The 16360-nt window shown below is 40.0% G+C and overlaps 1 pseudogene; it reads left to right on the top strand.

Annotated features, from left to right (window-relative positions):
- Positions 1-313: 313 nt before the first annotated feature.
- LOC113295100 lies at positions 314-14975 on the top strand (annotated as a pseudogene).
- The last annotated feature ends 1385 nt before the right edge of the window (positions 14976-16360 follow it).

The following is a 16360-nucleotide window of genomic DNA, read 5'->3' as shown; positions in this document are numbered from 1 at the left end:
TTTATTCATTCATCATGATTACCTTACAATTTATTGCGTTTATATAGCGGGGAACGTGGCATCTTTAGTTCATGGGATAACACGTGCAACGCAGGTGCCTTTTACTAGCAAAAGGAAAAAAATCGTTGTCGGTTAAACTACAACCACTTTCAGTGGGCCCTAATAGCAATACAAAACGGGATGCCACCTTCCACTTCTCTGTTGTAACTGATTTTTTTTCCGCTCTTGTTCTCTTCGCGTAGTTAGTCTCAGTATAGGGTTTTTTTAGGGTTTCAGCCACCAATTTCTTTTCCTTTGAGTTCGACTTCGAAAGATGGCAGGAGGAAAGCTTGTTACAGATGATGATGGTAATTTCTTGAGATTTTTGTTGGCTTTCTTCTCTCTTGGTTTTCAAGTTTGATGCTCTTAGTTTTAATTTGATTTATCCTCGTGGTTGATTTCTTTTCTTGTTTTGCCTTTTGTGTTGAAATTGAAGACAACGAAGAGGATTATGAGAGAGGAATTTTTGATGTAGATGCGGTTGAAGACGGTCGTGGGGATGAAGATGAAGACGAAGATGTGGAAGAGGATGAAGAAGAAGGGCAAGATGAGTTTGAGAATGATGGTTTTGTTGTAGACGATGTTGATGATGAAGAAGAACAGAATAGGGCTAGTAGTGATGAGGAGGAAAAACGGAAGAAGAAGAAGAAAAGGAGAAAAGGGGAAGCTGAGAAAACCTATGAATTAGATGAGGATGATTTGGAATTGCTGGCGGAAAACGACCCAAACTTTCAGCGGAGTAGAAAATTTAAGAGGTTGAAGAAAGCTGGGAGGGATAATGATGATGTGGACGAGCATACTGGTATAAGGGGAATAGGCGATGAGGACAACATTGAGGATAGTTATGAGTAATAGAATATATATTATCTTCATTACCTTATTTGTAATAAGGAGAATTATTTCCAACATAACTCGTGTATTCTCACGAGATATTATGTATTTTATATAAATAATATTTTTGGTGTATTCTCATGAGATATTATGTATTTTATATAAATAATATTCTTGGAGAACATTATTCTTCAAGGACATTATCATCGAATCCAAGATGGTATCAGCCATCCATTGATTCCTCTTCTAAAAACTTTAAACAATGGCAGAAGAAAAGAAATCTCTTCACCCGGTTTTGCTGTCACAAACATCAAAAACCTAATATCTATTATCCTTGATATCAAACAAGATGAATATTCATCTTGGGTTTTTCTTTTGAGCTCCATCTCCAAGCACACGGATTGCTTTTTCTCATTGATGGTTCAACAAAACCTGCGGATATTGATGCCGTCATCGAAAAACAATTAGATGCTCTCTGTCGTCATTGGATGTTCGCAACCATGGCCAAGAATTTGCTGCTTACCGTACGAATTTGCTGCTTACCGTACTCAAGAAAGGAAAAACTGCAAAGAAACTTTGGGATCACCTTAAGACTCTCTTTCAAGACAACAAAGGCAGCCGTGCTGCACATCTCGAAAGTAAGTTTGTCAATCTCAAATTTTCTGATTGTGCTAGTGTTGATGATTATTGTGACAAACTAAAATCACTGTCCGATCGCTTGAGTGATCTTGATTTTCCAATGAACGACAAACGGCTTGTTATTCAATTGGTTAATGGTCTTCCGGAGGAATACAACACCGTAGCCTCGTTTATACAGCAGTCCATGCCTACCTTTGATGCTGCAAGATCTCAACTCCGCACTGAAGAGATCCGTCGAACACAGCTTTCAATCGCCGCATCTCCAACTGCCCTAGCTACTACTTCTCCTCCAACGAACATATCCCGTTCTCATCAACACTCTCACAAACGCGGTCAAAAATCCCATTCTGGAGACAGACGTACTGGACCGAGCCCAACTACGTCCTCTACTGCAAGCCCACCACTGTTGCCAACCCCAACTGGACTGCGTCCCTCTGTGCCTAGATACCCACCGTACTGGCCACCTTATTGGGCCGTCCCACCCTGCCCCTATCCTACCCAGTCTCCCTGGCAAGTGGCAACCATTTGAGCATAACCGCAGACCACCCAACAACAATTCTCGCAACAGCAAACGTGGTATTTCTCCTGGAAGTGGCCATGGACAGGCATACCTCACTCCTACAACTGAATTATTGCAACCAGCGGACATTGCTGAGGCATATAGCTCCATGCATCTCCAATAACCTGATGATGCTTTTTACATGGACACCGGTGCTACTTCGCATCTTACCGCTGATTCAGGTACTTTACATACCGTTTTCAATTCTAGTAATGTACGGTCCATCTTAGTTGGCAATGGCAATAGTATTCCAGTTACGGCTAGTGGTACCAAGCTTATAACTCTTCCTTCTTGCACCCTTCAACTCAAATATACTCTCGTTGTTCCCGATATCATTAAAAACTTAATTTTTGTTCGTAAGTTCACTACTGATAATCGTGTTTCTGTTGAGTTTGATCCTTCTGGCTTTTCTGTGAAGGATCTGAGTTCGAGGAAGATTATCCTTCGATGTGATAGTTCCGGGGAGCTCTACCCTATCACCAACTCTGTCATGCCACCTACAAAATCATCCCAGTCTTCACCCATTTTCCTTGCTGTTTTCTCGCCAGATATTTGGCACAGTCGCCTTGGCCACCCTGGCAAGGCCATTTTAGATGTCTTACGCAAAAATAATTTTATTCATTGTAATAAGAATAATTCTTCTCAACTTTGTCACTCATGTCAAGTTAGTAAACATGTGAGATTGCCATTTTATGAATCTAATTCCATCACTTTTGCACCTTTTGATATCATACATAACGATTTATGGACCTCTCCATTACATGTCGATACCGGTTTTCGATATTACCTTATATTGCTTGATGATTTTACCAACTACCTATGGGTCTACCCTTTGAAATTCAAGTCCCAAGTTTATAGCAAATTTTTGGAATTTCGTTCTTTCGTTCAAACTCAATTTGAACGCAAAATAAAATATTTTCAATGTGACATGGGCCGTGAATTTGACAACTATTCCTTTCATAGCTTTGCTCGTGACAATGGTCTTGTTTTTCGTTTCTCTTGCCCCCAAACTTCATCCCAAAATGACAAGGCCGAACGCATGATACGACGTGTCAATGATATTACCCGTAGTATTATGTCTCACGCTACCGTTCCCCCCAAATATTGGGTCTACTCTTTTCTTATGGCAGTTTATTTACATAATCTTCTACCCATCAAAGTCCTTAATTTTCACTCTCCAGTGTCTATTCTTTATCAACGACAACCAACGTATGACCATCTCCGTACTTTTGGTTGTCTTTGTTATCACAATCTCTCATCCACAACTCCTCACAAACTTGCCCCCCGTTCCACTAAATGTGTTTTTCTTGGTTTTTCTCCCAACCACCGTGGGTACCGCTGCCTTGATCTTACCACAAACAAAATAATTATTTCTCGTCATGTAACTTTTGATGAAAAAGTTTTTCCCTTCACAAATCTCCATCCAAATGCTTCTCCTAATGACGAGTCTCCCCCTTCCCATCTTATTCATCCTTCTTATAATCTATCTTACTCATCTACTGTGACTCCCGCACAACAACCAACTTTCACTTCCACTGGACCGTACACTCCTCCTCACCGTCGGTCCAGATTATCTTCTGAAACAACAATTCAGACCCCCCAACAAACTCATGTACATCATTCACCACATCTGTCCAACTCTGCGTCACCTACCCCACGAACTTTCACCTTCCCTTCTCTGCGTCAGTCACACATCCTTGCTGGCCCACGTCTGGCAGCATACACTCCTCCTCCACGTCGTTCTCAACTTCTGTCCCACTCTGCGTCAGCTACATACTCTGTTCAACTTCCCTCCTCACGTCAACCAACTACCCCCCATCTGTCCTCTCCTACGTCAGTCCAGCCACCTCCTTCTAGAGCGACTGTTCCACTTCCCCATCTATCCCCACCCCGGACCAGTTCCACATTTCTTCCTCACTTTTCTGTCTCATCAGCTGCAGACAGAACTCCACCTCCTACTGTCCCCCTGACACCACAACCTGCCCCCTCCACTGTTACTGCAAACCCACCCACTACCGTCCCTACACCCAATACTATATCCACACCTCCCACCACTTCTCGCTCAGTAACTAGAGCTTCCCGTGGCATTTACAAACCAATCCACCGATTCAATCTTCATGTCTAAACTTTGCGCCATATCTCCCCAATTCCTCGCTCTCACTTATATGCTCTTAGGGATATAAATTGGAATGCCGCCATGAAAAATGAGTACAATGCTATGTTGAAAACTAATACGTGGGAGCTTGTACCAAGACTACGTGATGCTCATGTTATTCGTTCCATGTGGCTTTTTCGCCACAAATTTAATGCCGAAGGTTCTTTGCAGCGACACAAGGCTCGTCTTGTTGCTAATGGTAAATCTCAGCAGGTTGGGGTTGATTGTTTTGAAACGTTTAGTCCGGTTGTAAAACCTGTTACTATTCGTATTGTTCTTACTATTGCTACTTCGCGTTCTTGGCTAATTCATCAGCTGGATGTCAAGAATGCTTTTCTCCATGGTGATCTGACCGAGACAGTTTATATGCATCAGCCTCCGGGATTTGTTGACCCTGATCACCCTGATTACGTATGTCGACTACGAAGATCCCAATATGGTCTCAAGTAGGCTCCTCGGGCGTGGTTTGCCAAGTTTATTACTAGTTGTGGTTTTCGTGGTAGTGTGTGTGACCCATCTCTCTTTGTTTATCAATCCGGTTCAGATACGGCATATTTACTGTTATATGTTGATGATATTGTTTTGACTGCCTCTAACAATATCATCCTACACCGCTTCATTGATTTGATGAAACGGAAATTTGCCATGTCTGACCTTAGACCACTGCATCATTTTCTGGGTATTACTGCCATTCGATCATCTTCAGGGTTATATTTGTCACAGTCTTTATATGCTCAAGACATCATTGCTCGTGCCTCCATGACACAATGCTACTCCGGTCGACACCAACTCCAAGCTCAGTGCTACTTCAGGTCCTGCGATTAAGGATCCTACTATATACAGAAGCCTAGCTGGAGCTTTACAGTATCTCACATTCACCAGGCCGGACATCTCATACGCAGTTCAACAGGTATGCTTATTCATGCATGACCCTCGAGAGCCTCACATGCAGGCCCTCAAGAGGATTATTCGCTACCTTCAGGGCACAATTCATCACGGTTTGTTTATCTCGCTCTCCACTACTTCTGGTTTAACAGCATACTCTGATGTTGATTGGGCGGGATGTCCTGATTCTCGCCGTTCTACTTCGAGTTACTGTGTCTTTCTTGGTGACAACCTCGTCTCCTGGTCATCCAAACGTCAGGCTACAATTTCTCGTTCCAGTGCTGAAGCTGAATATCGGGGGGTAGCAAATGATGTCGCTGAAACTACATGGCTTCGCAACCTCCTTTTAGAGCTTCATCTTCCTCTACAACGTGCTACTATCGTATATTGTGATAATGTGAGTGCAATTTATATGTCTGGAGACCCTGTTCAGCATCAGCGCACCAAGCATGTGGAAATTGATATACACTTTGTACGTGAACGCGTTCGTATTGGTGACATCCATGTTCTTCACGTCCCCTCTGAAAACCATTATGCTGACATCTTCACCAAGGGTCTTCCTCGTCAGCTATTTGTTCGTTTTCGGTCTAGTCTTAGCGTTTGCTCTTCTCCCGCTCAGACTAAGGGGGTGTAATAAAATATATATTATCTTCATTATCTTATTTGGAATAAGGAGAATTATCTCCAACATAACTCCTGTATTCTCGTGAGATAAAAGGATCCGGATGGTGATTTTATTGAAGATAAAAGGAAAAAGAGAAATAAAAAGAAAGGGAGACAAGCACATGGAATTTCATCTAGTGCAATGCAAGAAGCGCATGCTATATTTGGTGATGTTGACGAACTTTTAGAGAAAAGATTGGAAATTAGTAGTGGACATAAGCAAGCATTGAGCGAAAAGACAATTGAAGATGATTTTGAACCTTGTATTCTCGCAGAGAAGTATATGACTGAAAAGGATGAAAGGATACGAGACGTTGATGTGCCCGAGAGGATGCAGATATCTGAAGAAAGCACTGGATATGCTCCGACTGAGCAAATGCTTATAGAAGAAGAGAGCACATGGATAATTAACCAGCTTAATGCTAAAGTGGAATCTTTGTTTGGGGACACGAGTTTTGGGGAATCGATTGACAAGGAGCAAACAAAAAAGTTGCAAAAAGCTAAGGAGGATGTAGTAAAGCTGTTGGAACTGATGCATGTGCAGAAATACGACATTCCCTTCATTTCCATGAACCGCAAGGAGTCCTGTTCTACATTGCTGAAAGAACTAGAGAAACATGTAACCGTTGGTAGTGCAGAAGAGGGAAAACACATACGCAAAATAAAGTGGCATAAGGTGCTGTGGGACATCAAGGATTTGGACAGGAAGTGGTTGCTTCTTCAGAAACGGAAGAAAGCTCTTCAGGTTTACTACTTTAAGCATTATAATGAAAATTCAAAAGAGATTTCTCACGAAACAAGACTAAGCCTGAATCAAAAGCTTTACCAATCGATTGTGGAATCTCTTAAGAGCGCAGAGTCAGAGCAAGAGGTTGATGATGTCGACGTCAAGTTTAACTTGCATTTCCCTCCTGGTGAAGTTAAAGCACAAGAAGGAAAATTTAGACGGCCAAAAAGGAAGACATATTATAGTATCTGCAGTAAGGCTGGCTTATGGGAAGTAGCAAGCAAAATTTGTAGCAGCTCTGAGCTTTTTGGTTTGCATCTTACTCTAGAAAAGATGTGACAGGATGAGTTGGAGGATGCTAAGGAAACTCCAGAGGAAGTGGCTTCGAATTTTGCTTGTGCAATGTTTGAGGATCCTCAGGCTGTGCTCAAAGGGGCTAGGCACATGGCAGCCGTGGAGCTCAGCTGTGAACCGCGTGTAAGGAAACATGTGCGCAATATCTTTATGGAGAAAGCCATCATCTCAACATGTCCTACCGCTGATGGAAATGTGGCTATTGATTCTTTTCGTCAGTTTGCGGACATTAAGTGGCTTAGTCAAAAACCACTGACAAAATTCCAAGATGCACAATGGCTTCTTATCCAAGAGGCTGAAGAAAAGAAACTTATTCAAGTCACTCTAAAATTACCCGAAGTAGATCTGAACAAGTTCCAAGTCGAATGCAGTGAAAATTATCTCAGTGAAGGTGTTAGTAAAACAGCTAAACTTTGGAATGAACAACGCAAAATGATATGGGATGACATGTTTAAGCAAACGCTTCCTCTGATGGAAAAGGAAGCTCGAACTGTATTATCCGTTAGGGCAAGGAGCTGGGTCCTTATGAAGTACGGGAAGCACTTGTGGGATAAGGTGTCTGTGGCGCCTTATCAACGGAAGGAAGCTGATGTCCGCTCAGATGATGATGCAGCCCCGAAGGTTTTGGCTTGTTGTTGGGGCCCTGGGAAGCCAGCAACCACTTTTGTGATGTTGGATTCATCTGGTGAGGTACTGGATGTGTTATATGCAGGTTCACTCAGCATTCGATCTCAAAGTATTAATGCCCAGCGGAGGAAGAAAAATGATCAACAACGTGTTCTTAAGTTCATAACTGACCACCAGCCGCATGTTGTGGTTCTAGGAGCTGTTACATTGTCTTGTGCAAAGCTGAAGGAAGATATTTTTGAGATCATTTTTAAGATGTTTGAGGAATATCCTAGAGAAATTGGTCAAGAGATGGAGGAGCTAAATGTGGTTTATGGGGATGAATCCCTGCCTTGCCTTTATGAGAATTCACGAATTTCATTTGACCAGCTACCAAGCCAGCCAGGGATCGTCAGGCGTGCTGTTGCGCTTGGTCGCTACCTTCAGAATCCTTTGACAATGATTGCAACACTATGTGGACCAGGGAAGGAGATACTATCTTGGAAGCTCGATCCCTTGGATTGTTTTCTCACCCCAGCTGAGAAATACGATATGGTCGAGCAAGTGATGGTGGATGTCATGAATCAAGTTGGCATTGACATAAATATGGCTGCAAGTCATGAGTGGCTGTTTTCTCCTTTACAGTTTGTGTCTGGTCTTGGACCCAGAAAAGCAGCTTCGCTGCAGAGGGAATTAGTAAGACATGGAGTGATCACCAGTCGTAAGGAACTTGCATCTCTTCTTAAGAAAAAAGTGTTCCACAATGCGGCTGGTTTTGTACGTGTGGTTCGAAGCGGGTTAGCTACTAACAGCCACCATATTTTTGATTTGTTGGATGATACAAGAATTCACCCGGAGTCGTATGAACTCGCAAAGCTGATAGCAAAAGATATGATTGATGAGGATGATGAACATGATTTTAATTATGCAGATGAAGATGTGCAAGAGATGGCGATAGAGCATGTTAGAGAGAAGCCAAATCTTCTAAAATCTCTAGTAATTGAGCAATATGCCAAGTCTCACGATGCTCTAGACAAGCTAGACACTCTGGAGAATATAAAAAATGAATTGTTATTGTTGGTTAAACTTCAACATAGAAGTCACTAACAAGCTGGTTAGGACAAGATTAGGAAATTGATGTAATCCTAAGGGAATTAGAAGTCATCTAGTTCTAAGAAAAGGAAAGACATGTAATAAGGTAATAGGACTAGGAAAAGGAATTCATAGTTCTATATATGATCACCAAAGTTGTGGTTGATCATATGAGCAAGATTAGAGCTTGTGTTTAGTTTTGAGAGATTTTCTAAACATCAATAAAGAGAGTTGTCTTTATATAAGCTAAGTTTCATCTTGCAGTTGCCAATAATTGGTATTAGAGCTTGTTTCTGAGCCATGGAAAACGAAACCACCATTGTGGGTGCAAAACAGTTCACGCCACCATCAATACAAGTTCCAATCCTCAACGCCACAAACTACACAGTATGGGCCATGAGAATGAAGGTACTAATGAAAATCTACAAAGTTTGAGAAACAATTGATCCTGGTACATTGGACCCAGACAAAAACAATGTTGCCATTGGATTATTCTTTCAAGCAATACCAGAATGTCTTGTTCTACAAGTTGGTGAACAGGAAACTTCAAAGAAAATTTGGGATGCAATAAAGGCACATAATCTCGGAGCTGATCGAGTTAAAGAAGCCCGTCTGCAAACCTTAATGTCTGAATTTGAAAGAGTGAAGATGAAAGACACTTATACTATTGATAGCTTTGCAGGAAAGCTATCAGAGATAGCCTCAAAAGCTGCGTCACTTGGACAATCCATTGATGAAGATAAACTGTTAAAGAAGTTTCTCAATAGTTTACCAAGATCCAAGTATATTCATATCATAGCTTCTCTCGAACAAGTCTTAGATTTAAAGAAGACTAGCTATGAAGATATAATTGGAAGATTGAAAGCATATGAAGAAAGAATCCTTGATGAAGAAAACAATGGAGAAAATCAAGGAAAACTCTTGTACACAAACTCTTACCAACAAAACTCTGCGACAAGAGGAAGAGGTCGTGGAAGAGGTGGTAGAGGAAACAGAGGCCGAGGAAGGGGAGGAAGGTTTAACTCACAAGATAGAACAACAAGTCATAATGATCACAAACAATGGAAAGAAAAGAAGGATAGATCAAACATTATTTGTTACAGATGTGATAAACCAGGACACTTCTCCTATGTATGCCCTGAAAGAATACAAAAGATGGAAGAAACAAACAAGAATGAAACAAGGGAAGCAGATACAGCCCTTTTCATGCACGAAGTTGTATTCTTAAACGAAGGGAACCTAATACCAAAGAACTACGAATCAAAGGATGGAGAAGAAGGAATCTGGTATTTAGATAATGGAGCCAGCAATCACATGACTGGTAAGAGACACTACTTTTCTGAACTCAATGAGAAAATCAAAGGAAAAGTGAAGTTTGGGGATGGATCTTCTGTAGAAATTGAAGGGAAAGGATGAATTCTATTTCAGAGCAAGAACGGAGAACAGAAGCTTGTCACAAACATCTACTTCATCCAAAACTTACAAAGCAACATTCTAAGTTTAGGACAAGCTACAGAAGTTGGATGTGATGTTAAAATGCGACAAGATTATCTAACAGTTCATGACCCAAGTGGAAGACTTTTAGTTAGTCTCACGCTCACAGAATAGACTCTACAAGATAAGTCTCATGATTGGAAGGTCATTGTGTCTGAATATGAGACTGGAAGATCAGACATGGAAGTGGCACGCAAGGTTAGGACACATAAGCTTTAGAACTTTAAAGGAAATGTCTCAGAACAAGATGGTTCGAGGACTACCACAGATAAATGATGAAGCAAAAATCTGTGAATCATGTTTAGTTGGGAAACAAACTCGTCAAGGTTTCCCAAAAGCAACAACATTCAGAGCCTCAAAGCCATTAGAGCTTCTTCATGCTGATTTATGTGGTCCTATTACACCAAAAACCCTTGCAAATAACAAATACATATTTGTTATTATAGATGACTTCTCAAGATATATGTGGTCTATTCTTATGAAAGAAAAGAGTGAAGCATTTGACAGATTCAAAGCTTTCAGAAATCTGATAAAAAAAGAGTTAAAAGAGGAGGTCAAAATGCTTAGAACTGATAGAGGAGGAGAGTTCACTTCCTTAGAGTTCAACAAGTTCTGTGAGTCAAATGGAATCAAAAGGCAACTCACAACACCATATACACCACAACAGAACGGAGTGGTGGAGAGGAGAAACAGGACTCTAATGGATATGACAAGAAGTTCTTTAAAGGCTATGCATGTACCTAATTATCTATGGGAAGAAGTTGTACGACACTCCACATACCTGATAAACAGGATACCTACGAAAGCTCTGAAAGACATGACTCCATATGAAATTTTGTGAAAGAGAAAACCAAACATAGATCATTTAAGAGTGTTTGGTTGCAAAGCATACGCAAAAGTTGATTCTGCAACTCTTAAGAAACTGGATGATCGATCTCAGACTCTTGTGAATCTAGGAATTGAGCCTGGATCCAAAGCTTACAGATTATTCAATCCAACAACGAAAAGAGTGATAGTGAGTCGAGATGTGGTATTCGATGAAAAAACAAACTGGAACTGGAAAGAAACTAATGATGGACCAAGTAGGGATCCAGGAATGTTTCACATGAGATGGGGTCAAGTAATTGATGAAGGAGAAGGACCCATAATCATCAATACCAATGGAAACAATGATGTTAATCAAGAAGAAGAAGAGAATAATGAAAACACTGAGAATAACGAAGAAGTAGAAGAAGAAGAAGAAGAGATCGATGAAATAACTCAACCCATTCCACTGCGAAAATCAAAAAGACAGATACAAAAGCCAAAGTACCTGGAGGATTATGTTCTTCAAGCTGCAGAAGAATGTGAGATTGTGCTACTTTCTGTTAATGATGAACCAAGGAATTTTCAGGAAGCAAAGGTCTCGACTAAATGGACACAAGCATGTAGAGAAGAAATTATTTCAATCAACAGAAACAAGACTTGGTTTCTAGTTGATAAGACAGGTGGGGTAAAAGTGATTGGTCTTAAGTGGATCTTCAAAATAAAACGGAATGCTGATGGTACTGTCAACAAATATAAGTCAAGACTTGTAGATAAGGGATACTTTCAAGAATCATGCATAGACTTTGATGAAGTTTTCGCACCAGTTTCTAGACTAGAGACAATTCGTCTCTTAATAGCAGAAGCAGCATCAAACTCATGGGAAATTCACCACTTAGACGTTAAGACAACATTCTTACATGGTGAATTGCGAGAAGATGTGTATGTTGAACAACCAAAAGGTTTTGAAGTAAAAGGACAAGAGCATAAGGTTTATAAGTTATCAAAAGCTCTATATGGTCTAAGACAAGCTCCTCGAGCCTGGAATACAAAGTTAGATCAAATCTTAAGAGAAATCAAATTTGTTAAGTGCTCTAAAGAAACATCAGTATACAGAAGAGAAGAAAAGGGAACGCTTCTTGTGATTGCAGTCTATGTAGATGATCTATTTTTGACTGGCAACTCCCTTAAGGTGATCAATGAGTTCAAGAGAGAAATGTCATCAAAGTTTGAGATGTCAGACCTCGGAAAACTCACTTATTACCTTGGCATATAAGTCCATCAAGGAGTAGATGAGATTCAGATTAAACAAGAAGCTTATGCAAGGAGAATTCTGAAAGAAGCAGGACTTGAAACTTGTAATCCAACTAAGATACCAATGGAGTTTGGACTTAAAGTTTCAAAGGCACAAGAAGAAGCAGAGATTGATTCAACGAGTTATAGAAGAAATGTTGGATGCCTTAGATACTTGTTACACACAAGACCAGACTTGGCTTTCTCTGTGGGAGTAGCAAGCCGTTATATGCAGAGTCCACGCAAGTCTCATGGTGATGTAATAAAGCAGATATTGAGATATCTAAGAGGAACAATCAGCTGTGGATTGAAGTATGGTCGAGGAGGATCAAAAGGAATTGTTGGGTATAGTGACAGCAGTCATAATATTGACCAAGATGATGGAAAAAGTACAACTGGTCATATATTTTATCTAGGAGAAGCACCTATTACATGGTGTTCACAGAAGCAAGACACTGTAGCCCTCTCATCCTGTGAAGCTGAGTTTATGGCCGCAACAGAAGCAGCTAAACAATCAATATGGCTTCAAGAACTGTTGGGTGAAATCAAAGGAAGAGAAACTGAAAAATTTCTCATCAAGATTGATAATAAGTCTGCAATTGCACTCACTAAAAATCCAGTGTTTCATGGGAAGACGAAACACATTCACAAAAGGTATCATTTCATACGAGAATGCATCGAGAAGGAGGTCATTAACGTTGAACACATACCAGGAACTGAGCAGAAAGAAGATATATTGACAAAGGCATTAGCTCGGATCAAGTTTGAAGAAATGAGACAATTGATTGGAGTACAAGATATGTCACGGGTAAGTTTGAAGCTTAACGGGGAGAATGTTGGTTAAACTTCAACATAGAAGTCACTAACAAGTTGGTTAGGACAAGATTAGGAAATTGATGTAATCCTAAGGGAATTAGAAGTCATCTAGTTCTAAGAAAAGGAAATACATGTAATAAGGTAATAGGACTAGGAAAAGGAATTCATAGTTCTATATATATGATCACCAAAGTTGTGGTTGATCATATGAGCAAGATTAGAGCTTGTGTTTAGTTGTGAGAGATTTTCTAAACATCAATAAAGAGAGTTGTCTTTATATAAGCTAAGTTTCATCTTGCAGTTGCCATTAGTTACATGGTTTTCAAGACTGGCGTACTCCATACAGAGAACCAAATTCAGATGAAGGGTTCTATATGATTTCTGGTGAAACTAAAGATACCATTGCTGAAGGAAAAATTGTGCAGGCAACAGTTCGCAAGGTGCATCCCCAAAGGATCTTTTGTGTGCTTGAATCTGGGTTGACTGGGTGGGTTATGAGTAAAGATTATTCAGATCACAGTAGGCAGACTGACTTGACTGAAGAGGTGCGTGAAGGTGATATTCTTTCCTGCAAGATTAAATCAGTTCAAAAGAATAGATACTAGGTCTATCTAACTTGCAAAGAAAGTGAACTGAAAAGAGATCAGTATAGAAATTCTCAAAGTCATGATCCTTACTATAAACTGGATGAGAACCGTTTACATGGTGAGAAAGAAAAGGCAGGTAAAGAGAAGGAGCTCTCTAAGAAACATTTCAAGCCAACAATGATTGTGCATCCCCGATTCCAGAATATAACAGCTGATGATGCAATTCAGGTCTGCCTATCATATTAAATCATATTATTTTCTTGTTAGATTTATTGTTGAGGTATGTAACCGTGCTTTTCTTTATCAATCTACAGTTCCTCTCAGACAAGGAACCAGGCGAAACTATTGTTCGCCCCAGTCCTAGAGGGCCATCTTATCTGACTTTGACTCTGAAAATTTCTGATGGAGTTTTTGCCAACAAAGACATAGTTGAAGGGGGAAAGGATCACAAGGACATTACAAGCTTGCTCCGTCTTGGGAAAACCCTTAAAATAGGAGATGATACTTTCGAGGACTTAGATGAGGTTTTTACTCACTCTTATACTGCACCTGCTGTTTTTTTTCTTGGGAAGGATGAGTTTGGGGTTGCTATAATTTTTATTGGTTACGTATATTTCTTTGTATGCATCTTTTGATTCACTTAACCAGTTTTGTCATCTTAATTGTAGGTTATGGATCGCTATGTGGATCCATTGGTAGGCCATTTGAAGACTATGCTGAGCTACCGCAAATTCAAGAAGGGCACAAAATCTCAAGTAGATGATCTTCTAAGAGTGGAGAAATCTGAATATCAAATGAGGATTGTTTACTGTTTTGGCATTTCTCATGAACATCCTGGAACCTTCATTTTGTCTTATATAAGAAGTACAAATCCCCATCATGAATACATCGGTCTGTATCCCAATGGATTCAAGTTTCGTAAACGGATGTTTGAGGACATTGATCGACTTGTAGCATATTTTCAGAGACATATTGATGATGTGCAACATGATTCTGGTCCATCATTAAGGTCAGTAGCTGCCGTAGTCCCTATGAGAGGTCTTGCAACTGCAGGTTGCTCTGGTGGCTGGGGTGCAAACCACCGCAAAGATGGTGGTTGGAAATACAATTCCAATTCAGACAGAGATAGATCCTTCACACCGGGTTTAAGAACAGATAGAAGTAACTACAGTTCTGGTGGTGGTCATCCTGAAGGTGGAAGTGGATGGTCGGGAAATGGAGGTGGCAGCAATAGTGGATGGGGTAGTGGTTGGTGAGGTTCTCAGTTGGTGATATTTCTGGAGTTCTTCGGTCTCTAGGGGTCTTCTCCATTTGAAGGGATGACCTGTTTTACCTTGTAGACTTTCTAAATATATTTGAAGATATATTTTTAGAGTTTCGCATCTTGGGTGTCCTTTTAAGATATAATTAATGAAATACAGTTTACTACTAGTGCCAAGCTATTGCCGTTTGCCATTTTTGCAATATATATCAACCTATCTGATTTGTTATTAGCTAAGGATGTCTTTGATGTCAGTGATGATTTTACTATGGTTATTGTTAACCGTATTGTTGCAGCTTTTGTTACCTCTACTGGCGATTGCATAGAGAAAAAAAAAAGAACTAGAGAAGCATATAATGGAGGAGTAAGATCACTACTTCAAGAAAGCAGGGGTAATGGGATTTTCATAGGCAGGTTTGATTCCCTCTCTCAGAGCTGCTTTTAAGTGTCACGCTGACCATATTGTTATTCATCTAGTATTTGTGTGGTACATTCCTTAATCAACTAACATGACCAAGGAAAACAGGTTCATATTACTTTATACAAATAGTTTTGGGTATAACTATTGAGTGAGGATTCATGGACATTCTTAGATAAACAAGGTCAGACAAGATTTACGCCATTTTCTCCGCAAAATCCAAACGATAATGAATTTTAAGTATAACATTTTGATGATATGTTCCTCTTATAAGACTCTACTTTCCTACAGAAAATGAACGTAATTCGAGAAAGCAAACCTCACCATCTATCGATCTTAATTTCAACCGTTAACTTTGAGCGGCTGATATTCATAGGGGTAGACGGTCGTTTTATACATCTCGAAATGTGTTTATTTTTTGTAGGAATGTAGAGTCTTATAAGAGGAATATATCATCAAAATATTACACTTAAATTCATTGTCATTTGGGTTTGGCGGATAAAATGGCGCAAATCTTGTATGACCTTGTCCATCGAAGAGTGTCCATGGATCCTACCTCATAACTATTTAGTAAGTAGAGCCAAAACAGCATACTGATGCCTAGGAGAAGACTGAACGATGTGAAATGTAACTAAGAAATGTATGCTAGAAGTTCCTCATGACGTTAAAATTCAGCCATAACATTCTTACCAAAGATAACTGTTGCTTCACTTCCATTTCCTGAACTAGTATGCTTTAACCAAACAAGATTTTTCAGAGGCTCAGTTCAAGCACTTACCCATATTGGTTTTCCCTAAGCGTAGTCTGTTTCATATAATGGAAACCTACACCAACTACTGAAGTTTAGAATCACTGTTTGCAGTTCTGTTACATAGTCGCAGTCGATTCCATATCAGGACGTGAATGATTCCATATATACTGCGTTATGTGCAATATGTGCTGTCATGAATAATGAGTGCATTGACACACAACATCATGATTTGATGCGCAAAGTTATGATTTCCTTGAAGAAAATAAAATCGAGTGTGACTATGTAAGAGCACTGCAAAGTTCTGATGACCTCTTAAGTGTCACGGAGACGAATGGAGAGAATGGTTTAGGTTTCCATTATATGAAACAGTGATTCTATTTCCATTT

This window comes from Papaver somniferum, chromosome 7, assembly GCF_003573695.1.
Source record: "Papaver somniferum cultivar HN1 chromosome 7, ASM357369v1, whole genome shotgun sequence".
Lineage (NCBI taxonomy): Eukaryota > Viridiplantae > Streptophyta > Magnoliopsida > Ranunculales > Papaveraceae > Papaver > Papaver somniferum.
The sequence above is the reverse complement of the archived record's forward strand: the minus strand, read 5'-3'. Positions and strand labels throughout refer to the sequence as shown.